Here is a 12,145-nt window from a genome sequence, read left to right on the forward strand (position 1 = left end):
GACAGTCAAACGACCCGTAGTCACATGAGCTTCCGGTGTGGACCTTCAGAGTAAAATCTGCCGGACTTCCAGAAAACCTTCATTCAGGTCTGCAACACCTCAATTCTCAATTTTTACACTTCTTATTGTTTATTACTGTACGTATTTTTCAGTTTTTTTCTGTTTATAACTGAGGTAAAGAACCTTTATGACCAAAAGAGCCGTTTTTGTAACTTTCCAATCAACTTTAGCTGGAGCCCTAAAAACATGTTTAATCTTTAAAATGAGGCTGACATGGCTTGTAAAGTTTTATATATATTTTTGATGTAGGAAACTGTTTCTTGTGTTACGTTTAAGCCGTTTCAATTACAGTTTAAGATAATCAACATTTAATTGCGTTTTCAGCTATTTTTGTACCTGATTTTACGGGTTTCAACCTTTTTTTTTAATGTTTATTTAAGCATTTTTAGACCATATAGACCCCCCCCACCCGCATTTTTAAGCTTTTTATTTTTTAGAAATCCTAGTCATTTTAGCATTTTTTTAAAGCTGTTTTTGCTATTTTCCCCCATTTCCCACATTTTGGTTGTGTCTTTTTTAAAAGCCCTTTAGAGCCAAGGTTTGAAAATCCTTTTGAAAATGACTTTGTGTGCATGAAAATTAAATGTAAGCAAGCTAAAATATTTATTTTAGTGTAATTTTGTGAAAGGTTCAGAGAGCCACTACAGAAGGGCCAAAGAGCCACATGTGGCCCCAGAGCTCTGGTTGCAGACCCCTGGTTTATACTGGACATGTTTTCAGTTCCTATCTGTATATATCTATATAGGGAAGGGAAGTCATGGGCAATTTCATTATACATTGTAAAATGACAATAAAGTGTTCCTGGTAGGGCAGTGGTAGAATTCGTTCATGTCATGCACAAGGCTGGAGTTCAAGTCTCAGCTAAGATGCAGTCTTCGGGGCAGCAGTGGCTCAGTTTGCAAAAGTCGTGATTAGAAGGTCGTAAGTTCGATTCTCAACCTGCAACTGCTCTCAGTGGATGGATAGAGATAGAGTGCCATGTGTTATGTGGCAGCCATCTGCACTTGTTAAACTAATACAGATTTATCTATCTATCGATCGATCTATCAATCTATGAGGATTAGTGCTACACCCAGACAAAGCTGTATTTATTTTTTTTATTCTGCATTCCTCATTGTGAATTAAAGTGAGAATTATGAGGAATAATGTTTAATTTATCCTGTTTTTTGCCTTAATCATTTTTAGTAAATATCACTATCACTAGCGAAATGTCTTGAAATGTTGAAGAACACTTAAATTTAGATTTAAAAAATTTTAATTGAAAATTTTATATTTTTATGATTTTTATTGTTATTTGCAGTTTTATTTTTTCCCTGCGCTCTGCAGTAACGAATACTGATGCTTTTATTTTGGTGACTCTACTTCAGGCTTCCATGGCTGACTTCACTTCCTTCTCCTTTTTTTTTTTTCTCCTCCTCCACAACAAGTGCTGACATGCTCCCTGACAGGATGCTGCTGCTGTCTTCCCCCTCCTCCCCCTCCCCCTGCTCCTCCTCCTCCTCCTCTGTGGCTTTTGTTTTGGTGAGGTTTGTGACACACAGTGACCGCTCTTCTTATCTGAAATCTCCTCCACTCTGGGAATCCCTGTCACCTCACAGGTTAATGCCCCCTCACATCCTGTGTTTTCTCTCCCCTCCTCCTGCAACTTTTTAATCTCTCATCTCAGTTGTTTCCTTGTCATGTGATCAACACACACACAGGAATCAACAGAGCATCCCCCACCACGCGCACACACACACACACACACACACACACACACACACACACACACACACACACACACACACACACACACACACACACACACACACACACACACACACACACACACACACACACACACACACACACACACACACCAGCTCGCTTCCTTCTCCGGTTGGACACATCTTCAGCAGCTGTAAACCAACACAAAGTGAGCCTGTGCTCCGCAGCTGACTCAGCTTTTGCATACAGTGGCAGTGTTTACTACTGTGTCGAAACCCAGAAATACTCCGGAGTGTGTTGTGATTTAGTGTTTGTGATTCATGCACGAAGACATTGAAATCTCCATTGAGCTGTTTGTTTTGTTGGTAAATGAACTTTCAATTCCAAATCATCCCATACTGACTCAGCATCACTGAGATAACACGTGACACTGCTTGTTGTTAACACATTGATGGAAGCTTTGAATAAAGACATTAGTAAAGAGTTTCCCATTGTGCTCAGGCTCAGCAGGACTCCAAACATCTTTCAGATCACATGTTCACAACTTTTCTTTTGAAGATGTTTTGTAACAATTGGTGTCATTGTTACTGTCTTTCAGAAATGTGCACCTACTCTGTGATTCATTTAAAATGCAAATCTCAAACCTAATAATGCATAGTGGAACTGATCCACTTGACTGCATTAAAAAAAGAAGAAGAATGGAAGTTTTGGAAGTTGTGTTAAAGTAGTATATTGGCTTTATTCTCATTTCAAAAAATATTTTGAATTTACAATTAGATGTGACATTCAGTGACGTGTGGTGAGGTTCATGGCTGGTGAGGCACCGACTCCTCTGGAGTCAGATTTACAATTGTAAGAACTGAAAAGAGCATCTTATTTCACGATTGATCCAACAGCATCAACTGGTAATGCTTCATATCCCATCAGCATTCCTCTTTCAATTACACTTACACCAACACAAACATACAGAGAGGAACATATTTGTCCTACAAAGAAAGTTTCTTTTATAGAAATGGATAGAGCACCCTTCTTGTGTCTAAGCAATTCATATTTATTGTAAACAAATTAGCGTATAGCGAGGTGTGCAGCACAAATTAAATTTTGAGCTTCAGTAAAAATTTCTGATATTTTTTAAACTTTAAATTCTGGTGCTTTAATCAATTTTAATTAAGACTGTCTATCAAAATGATAAGAAAAAAATATATATTTTAGGCCAAAAGTTTAGTGACCACGTACTTGTATCACGTCAGTTTACCTACGCCCCCTTGAGGTGAGGCAGAGTACTGCCCGCCTCACCTGCTGACATTTTTCTGCATTTTATTGTTACGATCAGCCCGAACAGTTCGCTCACACATACTTTAAAGACATTAAACAGACTGTACAGAGTCATGCTGTACATCAAATATTTCTGTAAAGTTCATATTGGCAATATGCTGAGGAACAGAAACGGGCACGGTCATGTGACCCAGTTTGTATTGGATCACGCTGTCAGGTGAGGCACAGCTCTCCACTGCCTCACCAGGAATTTCTGCCCTGGATTTGATCGCAAAATGCTCAAATTCTGCGATTTTTACTTAATGACATGTCAAAAATGTGTAGAGTCATACTGAGAATGCATCTTTAACACAAATCAGTGGAAAATATTAATATTTATTTTATGTTCTGTTTTTTTCTTTTTTTATAATGGCAGGTGAGCGCACATCACTGGTGACATTACATAGAAAAACACCAACATATCGACTACAACAAATACTACCAGTAGTAACTGATAAGTCGTTTCATTATTTATTTAATTATCTGTTGCTTATTATTTGCTTGCTTTAGTTTGCTTTGCTCTGTTTGTTTATTTATTTGTGATATTATTTGTTTCGTTTTGTTGTCCCAACATGCGCGAAACAAACCTATAAATAAATAAATAAATAAATAAATAAATAAATAAATAAATAAATAAATAAATAAATAAACCAAATCCCATTAACTTTTACTGGCTAATTAAATTTTCAATTTTTTGAATTTTTGAGGAAACAGCTCGCCGAATTGTTCACAAAAGTCAGAGACAGTATTTTTGAATTTTCTGCACAGTGCGGGACTAGTTATGCACAGACGAAAAATAATAAAGAATAAAGAAAAAATGAAAAACAGCTGTCTAGGATAGTAATATTTGCACCTAGTCTCTTAAAGAGGCAGGCACATGAATAATAATGATAATACAAACATTCAACTTTTTAAACAAAGACGAAGAAAATATTGAGTTTAAGACAACAGAAATATACAAAAGCAAGTGAAATGGAAAAAAAGAAGAGTGGACTAATTTAAACAAAACAAAGCAAAACAAAAAATTAAGATTAATTGTGCAGCGGACCAGCAGTTACCACTCTTGCTTCAGAGCGAGAAAATAGCCGGTGTGTGTCTGATGACCTTCTGTGTGGTGTTTGCATGTTCTCCCTGTGCATGTTTGGGTAATAATAATAATAATAATAATAATAATAATAATAATAATAATAATAATAATAATAATAATAATAATAATAATAATAATAATACTTGATTTTATTTATTTGGCACTTTACATTTAAACAGTCTCAAAGTGCTCCAAGAAACAGATACAATTTCAAAGGTAAGTAATAAACTGTAATAAATGTAGGGACAATTAGGTTCAAAAGGAAGACATAAAAGATAACCTGCCTTCTTCCATCGTGAGCTGAAACCAGCTCCATCCTGAGCTGGATAAAACATGATAGAGGAAAGTTGATTTGGATTAAAATACAATAACACCATCACCGAAATGCTAAAGTGTTTTGGTAGAACTTAAGAGTTTTCCAACATGATCTCTTCAGGCTGGTCGGTCCAAAGACGTCAGCTTTAGGTTTCAGTCTTCAGGATATGAGGATCTTGATTTGAGGCTGCAAACTGTTTACATGAAGGGTCAACATGTGTTGATGCTCCAACAGAAATCAGTAAAACCTTAAGATGGGAGGTGGAAGGAAACAGGATGAGCTGCTGCTTTCAGTCACTTCTCATCCTGCCTTTTGGATGAACTGTCGTGTTGAGATCCTGCAGAGACGATCACATTCTGTTGTGTACGTAATTTATTCTAGTGAGCAGAACGACTGTGGATTTGTTGTTGCTGCACCAAACTCCTGTAATGTTTCAGAGCAGAGACCGTCCTCTTCACGCTTCCCGGAGATTTCAAATCTAACATTATGCATAAGTGAGGCCAAGAAGGGAGACAGATTTTATGTTTTGATAAATTTTCTTGTTGCTCTGGTTTTCAGCGTGTCTGATAATGAGCTCATTTGAGGAAAAGTTTACTTGTTTATCTGTTTTTCTCTGAGGTAACCGTGACACTTACACAACCACAACTTTAGATTTTTCACATGCAGAGTGAATCGCTGCAATGAAGACTTTTAATTGCATTTGGGATAGATTTCCTTAACTCAAACTTTGGAAAATTTAATTCGGGATTAGCGGATGTTTTGTTTACGCTGAAATCCAATTACAACAAATCCACATATGCGACGAGTCATTAAGTGCATCTAGCACTTGCAGTGTATTGCCTTATATGCTGGTAATAAGCATAACTTTTAAGTTGCCTCAGTGTTACAAAAGCGTTTCTTTCACCTTGAGTGTGTGTGTGTGTGTGTGTTTTAATCTGGCGTTGACAACTCGCAGCGTGACGTTCAGACTCGAGCCTTCATGCACAGGAGCAGTTAAAGCTGCGAGTCACAACAGCAGCCTAATTGTTCAGGCTTTAACACTCTGCAGCATGAGAACCCTGCATAACATTAGCATCCCAAATAACTTCAGAAACCCCCGCCGCCCCGACCTCTGACCCCGCGGGCTTTGTCTTCTGGGAACTCCCCTCAGCTGCGGGGCATGAGACAGGGCCGGCTCAGCTGAGCTGCAGGTCGGGGGCTGTGTAATCGGCTGGAAATAGACCCCCTTCCCCTCCCACACTCGGCAGATTGCTGTTTGTGAGAAGGAGGAGGAGGAGGAGGTAGAGGAGGAGGAGGAAGAGGAAGGGGCTGGGGGTCCTTGCTCAGGTACATGCCCGGGCGAGCGTCTCCTCCCTTGTAGAGTTGAGATCATGAATGCTAATGCTTCTCAGGACCGTTTCCACACATTAAGGCCGCGTTTACACGACAACGAATACGAGTGCATCCGCAAAACTTTCCTCACTCTTGGGGGGCCCGTTCACACCAGTGTGCGGATCCACAGTATCCGCAATGTTTTTAATCCGGCTCTCAAGGTGGAAAGATTCTTTCACGGGAGCTATTCCCTCCTGCAGAGACTGCCGGAGGCGATGAGGGCTCTTACTGAGCATGCGCATATCTCTCCCTCCCTCCCCTTCCTTCTGTTCATCCACTTGCAAACAAACATGGCAGACCCGTAGTGGTATGACTCACGGTCCGTATTCTGGTTTTACTGTCCATATCAGCAGTTTTATAGTTCCGACTCTCCCCTGATAGCATCCAATTCGTCATCTGACCATTTGGATGTCAGGTTCTCTTGATTGTTTTCACATTTATAGCATATTGTCCTCTGCACACACGTCTCTGTGGTTTCATTACTAAAACAAGCAACAGCGCCCTCCTGTGGCCCAGCATACTAACCACACCGTTGTCAGTGTTTTTGCCGCAGTGTAAAGGCAACACTTTTTGTTTAGGTGTTGTCACAGAAACATTGTCGGCCCAAAATCTCCGTCAGCCGCTTTGTTTTGTTTATGAATCCTGTCAGAAGATTTCCAGATGTATAGATTTTCATTGACAGCGTCGCCACGTTCACACTGTGCAGCACTTCATGCTCAGTTCAGGCCATGTCCACACAGCAACGCCGTTTCATGTAACCACATCGTTTTTGTCCGATCCTCCACACGGCGCGGCGTTTTGGTGCACGGACAGCTCGTGCCCAAAACGGTATACCCAGACAACTCGTCCATGTAGTTCCGGACATCTCGTTCACGACTAATATTTTCAGCACTATTGATTTGGATTTCAAAGAGAAACAAAGCCATGTGATACTATACTAATTATATATGGACATATACTAGATATATGAAAAATATGTAAAATATCAATTAGAAATAATAATATGTAAAAGTACATTGTACAGGATTTATTTTCTCCAAAACTTTTGAAATCTCATCCGTGGAGGAGTTGTCCAGGGTTGCAGTTTTTTGGAGGAGTTGTCCTACAATTAGACCTGCAAGGCGCACATTTGCTGAAAACAATGATGTCATGGCGACACCTCTCGACCTGATAACCCAGCAACCCTCTCTGCGACAACAACAATGACAAACTACCCACCTCCAAACTTTTATGGAATCTTTCATCACCTAATATCCATCTGTGGTGAAAATTTCGACAAAATCAGTGCTTGTAGTTTTGATGTAATCTTGCTAAAAGGCATACAGGCAGACAAACAAATATACGCTGATTTTAAAGTCCTTAGATATTGAATTTCTCATTAACGAGGATTTTTTTAATGCACTTTGTCTTCTTCCCCATTTTTGGTGTTTTTCTGTGGTAGCGTTACAGCACCACCTAGAGGCCTGGCATATGGACTCCATCATTCTTACCTCCGCCTTTATTTTTTGTCTGTTTTTCTGTTAACAAGATATCTCAAAAATGAATGAGCTGATCTTCATAAAAATAGGTACACAGGTGCATTTTGATCAAAGGAAGAACCCATTTAACTTTGATGGCTCCAGATCAAAATAATTATTACAATAGAAAATATTAATTTTGCAATAAATTCACAAAATCAAAATCATCACAAAACTGAATAAGTGAATAAAGGCAGTTGATCTGGATGAGGAATATTTGTCATTTCCCTGTGTTATGTTCTTGGCAGAAGTCAGAAAGCGTTGATTGGTCTTGTTTAGGTTGGACAGGACCTCAGATTCTTTGCCTCTTTTTTTTTTTTTTTTTAGTTTTTCATGTTATTATTGAAGCACAACCGTCATCACAGTCACATCAGGCTCCGTTTACACGATGTTTTCAAGTGAAAACCAAAACTTTCATTGCATTTTGGGTGTCTACACGACAACAGTGCCAGGAGCCAATGACAATGGGACTTTTGAAAAACAGTTCCCAAGATGGAACTTTTTGAAAACGCACCATCTTTGTGTGAAGGCAAGGCTAGTTCATTCATACACCACCCTTCATACATGAGAAGGCAACGAAATACATAAAATCACATTAATATCACAGAAATAAAATATTAACAAAAAAACAACATTTAAAAGGGAAAAAGCAGTTAAAACAGGAGAATAAATGGTAAAGAATTACAATGAAGCTGATATAAATGCATTTAAAATAGTGAAAAATTTGAAGGGTTAAAAGGAGTAATGTATTAAAATCATGAGAACGCTGTAATGAACAATAATGTTTTCACCTCTGATGTAAATAAGCGGACAGTTTGAGCAGACCTGTCACAGAATGCAACTCTTTTGAAAACGGCTTCCAAGGTGTAACTTTTTGAGAACGCACCTACTCTCTCTTTTTGCACTTTAAAAAATAAGACCACAACTGAACCAAAGTGCTATACATATATTGACATAAAAAAACAAAATAAACATGAGGTGAGATCTTGAAAAAAAACAACAACAATAAAAATAAAAACAATAAATTACACACAAAAAATGGTGACGAATATTATCGAAGCAGAGTCTTAAGCTGGGTTTAAAGCCAAGTCGTAAAAATTAGTTGGAAGATTCATTTAGAAATAATCTCTCTGGAGAAAACGACACAAACCAACGGGAGATGAAGGTACCAAAACAAAATGCATCATCTCCATCAAAAGTGTCAAAAGAATCTATGATTAATAGTGATGATATAGGTTGCAGATGTCTGACCAAGGTGGACACTTAACGGGTTTGACCAAGATATTGTTGTCATAATATATATAAAAAAACAAACAAAAATAAACAACAATGCAATTTTCCACCGTATGATTTACCCGAATCTGAACTTCCTGGATCCTGAGCTGCTTTGCGGCGTGTTTTGTTTACGTTCTCGCAGGAGAACGAAAGCAGACTGAAAGTTCAGTGACACATCGGCAACACCGAGCAGCAGAAACACCTCCTGATGCCAAATCCATGAGTGATGCCACCTGTGATCAGGTCACCCGCCGGCTTTTCAGTGTCAAACTGCACCATCACTGCTGTTTTCTCTCCTGCAGAGTGTGTGTGTCTCTCTGTAACCCGAGAGCGGCCATGCAACACAGAGACGATATGACGGCACCAGATAAGGTGCACATGAACCTCACTGATGGATGCCTTCACCTGCAGCCCCCCCCCCCCCCCCCCCCCGTCTCCTCTCCCTCCCCTCTATGACCGTAATCTAATCCTCTGTGGCAGTGATAAGGATGTAAATGAGATCTGCAAACTTCTTAACCGTCATCCTGAAACCTGCAGAAGAACTGCAGCTACTGTGTGGCTTCAGCGAGGCAGTCAATGAAGTGAAACCACTAAAGGTGCTGAGCAATATATTGCAATTTTTTTGTTATTGCAACATCAACATGCACAATGTGCAACTCGTAAAATGCGTACTGAAGTGAGATGAATGGCGTTTCAATGCATTCAAAATTACGGAATTTAAAATCTGAAAGAAATGGGCAATTAATTACAATCAATACCCCGAAAAAATCTTATTTAGTGCCTGATGACCACAATGCAGATGTCAGAAGCACAAAAATCAAGTTAATTTGCTTCACTTGTGAAAGGTTGAAGCTGGAAACAACAGAAACGCGTCATGGAAAACAACAACAACAAAACATGAATCAGTCCCAGCTGGTATCAATTACAAGCAAGAGAACGAACACTGTTATTTTAGAGAAGGAATCTTGTGTCGCGCGCTTCAATAAAGCCAGTTAACAAAACAATGAGTGGGCGCAAAGCGTTGTATGTAAACAACAACGAGGGATTTACGGCCGGGGAAATATTTAAATATTTTGGGCAAGTTGAGAGTGGCGATCGTCACTACCAATCAGCAGACGGCTGCGTCCTCACAGACCCGTCCCTCAGTGCTGGGTACCTTAACGGAGGGGTGACGGAAAATCGTAGCCAGTGGTCGCGGTTCTTTCCGTACCATCCACAACTTTTTCGGTGGGACCATGTGAAGACCTGTCCCGCCCCGCCCTGCCCCGCACTGCCCCGCACTGCCCCGCACTGCCCCGCCCCGCCCCGGCACAAAAAAGTGCGGTGGGACCGCAGCTTTAAAGATCAATTCGGTCTGATTTGGCCTCATAACCTCTCTCTCTCTCTCTCTCTCTCTCTCTCTCTCTCTGACTGCTCGGAGGAATCCCCATCAGGTGTTTGTCCTCTGGTTACCAAAGCAGAAGGCCCGGCTGTTTGTCCCCACAGCTGAAAGCCGAGCCAGTGTTTTGGTTGCTACAATGACATCATGGTGTCGAGGCTCCATCCTCCCTCCTCCCGTCCTGCGGAGCCGGTTCAGCCCAGGACAGCAGACGCACAGACACACCGGCCTCCTTTGTAGGATGGTTTTAGAAAATGAGGACGAAAGAGTAAAACTCAGGTATAATCTTGGAAACAATAGCCTGTATTTTATAAATAGCTCACCTCAGTGTGGGTTCAGTCGGCTCCTCGGAGAGCGATCTGCCTGAAAAGCTACTGCTCCACTGTGTCTGTGGAAAGAGGATCTTTTACAGTCTGTTACTGTAAACATTACAAAACAACAGCTGTTAATATGCATGAGACACACCTTTACACCAATTCAATTCAATTCAATTCAATTCAATTCAATTTGCTAAAACATCGTTATGAGAGAACTAATCTCAACCTTTTTTAGCAGGTCTTGAAAAATCAAGCAAAAATCTGTTGGAAACTTTTAAAAATCTTTGAACAGGACAAAATTCACACGAGAGGACTTCAAAATGATTTCACAATCCTTTTGTGTCATCGTAATCACCACATGGCATGAAGACACTGTACAAAAATGTGTTTTTGACCATGAAAACGTGTCTCAAATCAATTGTTTTGTCCCACTGATTGAGGAAGATGCTCTATAATCTGCATGTTAGAGGAGGAAGATGCTCTATAATCTGGATGTTAGAGGCAGAAGATGTTCTATAATCTGGATATTAGCACTTCATGAAAGAAAAAGACTAATATAAATAAGAAGAAATAGCAACAAACCTGCTGAGATCATTTGTCAATATACAGACAGAAATGCTAACAGAGCTATTGTCCAGTGGAGGCAAGACTAAAGCTAACAGTGGGGCTTCATACGTATACTTATAAATTGTTTTCTTTCTTATTTCACTTTCTTTAGTCATCCTATTTTCTTACTTTTTAGTGTTCCAAAAAAAAAACAATGTTTACTTCCTGTAACACGTAACCCTGATGACTGAGGTGTTTCCTGGAGATTTTAAGCTCTTACAAAACTTCTCCAAATCCCAAAATTAAACCACCATAAGTAGGTTAAGTAGGTTAAGTACATAAAGAAGAATATCTAAATGTTATTTCTCTCTGTGATTTGGCTTCTTGCAGCTACTGGCCTTTTATGAAACATGTGACTTTATATATCTCGTTATTTTGCAGAAATATTCAATATGCATCCTTGCATGTCTGACTCATGTAAGGCTATTCTCATTCAGCGGTTGAATCTAACGTGAGGGAAGTTGCTCCATGGCCAAACAAAAGTCTGACAATGTCACTGTAGCTCTGTCCTTGGTCTTTGTCACCAAACTGTTCAGGAGTCAGCATCTTCCGCTTTCGACCTTAAGTGTTGGACATCCTGAAGACATGGCTTGTTCTAGATAGTGAGGTGATACTGAGGGATCTCTGGCATATATAGCTTCATCTTTCATTCTCTTGGTCTTCGTCTTTAAGTCATCTGCTGTATTCTGAAGGTACTCATCAACATGTCCAGCTGCCGTGAATGGTCCGCCTTGGTCCTTCAGTCTATCCAACAAACTGAGTTTTCTGTTCTCAACATGCAGCAGATTAGCATCCTTCTTCCTAAGCCCAGCAGCTCTAAGATCCTGCTGGCGTTTGTTCCAGTCTGCTGTGATGTTGTCCAGGATCTTGACCACTGGGCCCATTTTATGGAAGTCACTTGAGGTATCTTTTTTGCGCAAGTCAGCTTCAGTATATTGCCACTAGATACAGTGTCCAAACTGGGCTTCTCCTTTAGCCTCTGATCAGTATCTCCACACTGCCTTTCCAGCTGCAAGTTGTGAACAGGAGCCCTGTCGATATTCTGGGCCTGTTCAAACACTGGATATTCTTTCTCATATCCTCTAAAATCACAATATTTGCCCCTCTGCATGCCAGGGACATCGGCCATTTTGGGAAGAATTCTGTTTGCAAAAGATACACATTCTTATTGAATTTTATTTAAAATGACCTGAAAAT

This window comes from Lipophrys pholis (genome assembly GCF_963383615.2).
Source record: "Lipophrys pholis genome assembly, chromosome: 3".
Classification (NCBI taxonomy): Eukaryota; Metazoa; Chordata; class Actinopteri; order Blenniiformes; family Blenniidae; genus Lipophrys; species Lipophrys pholis.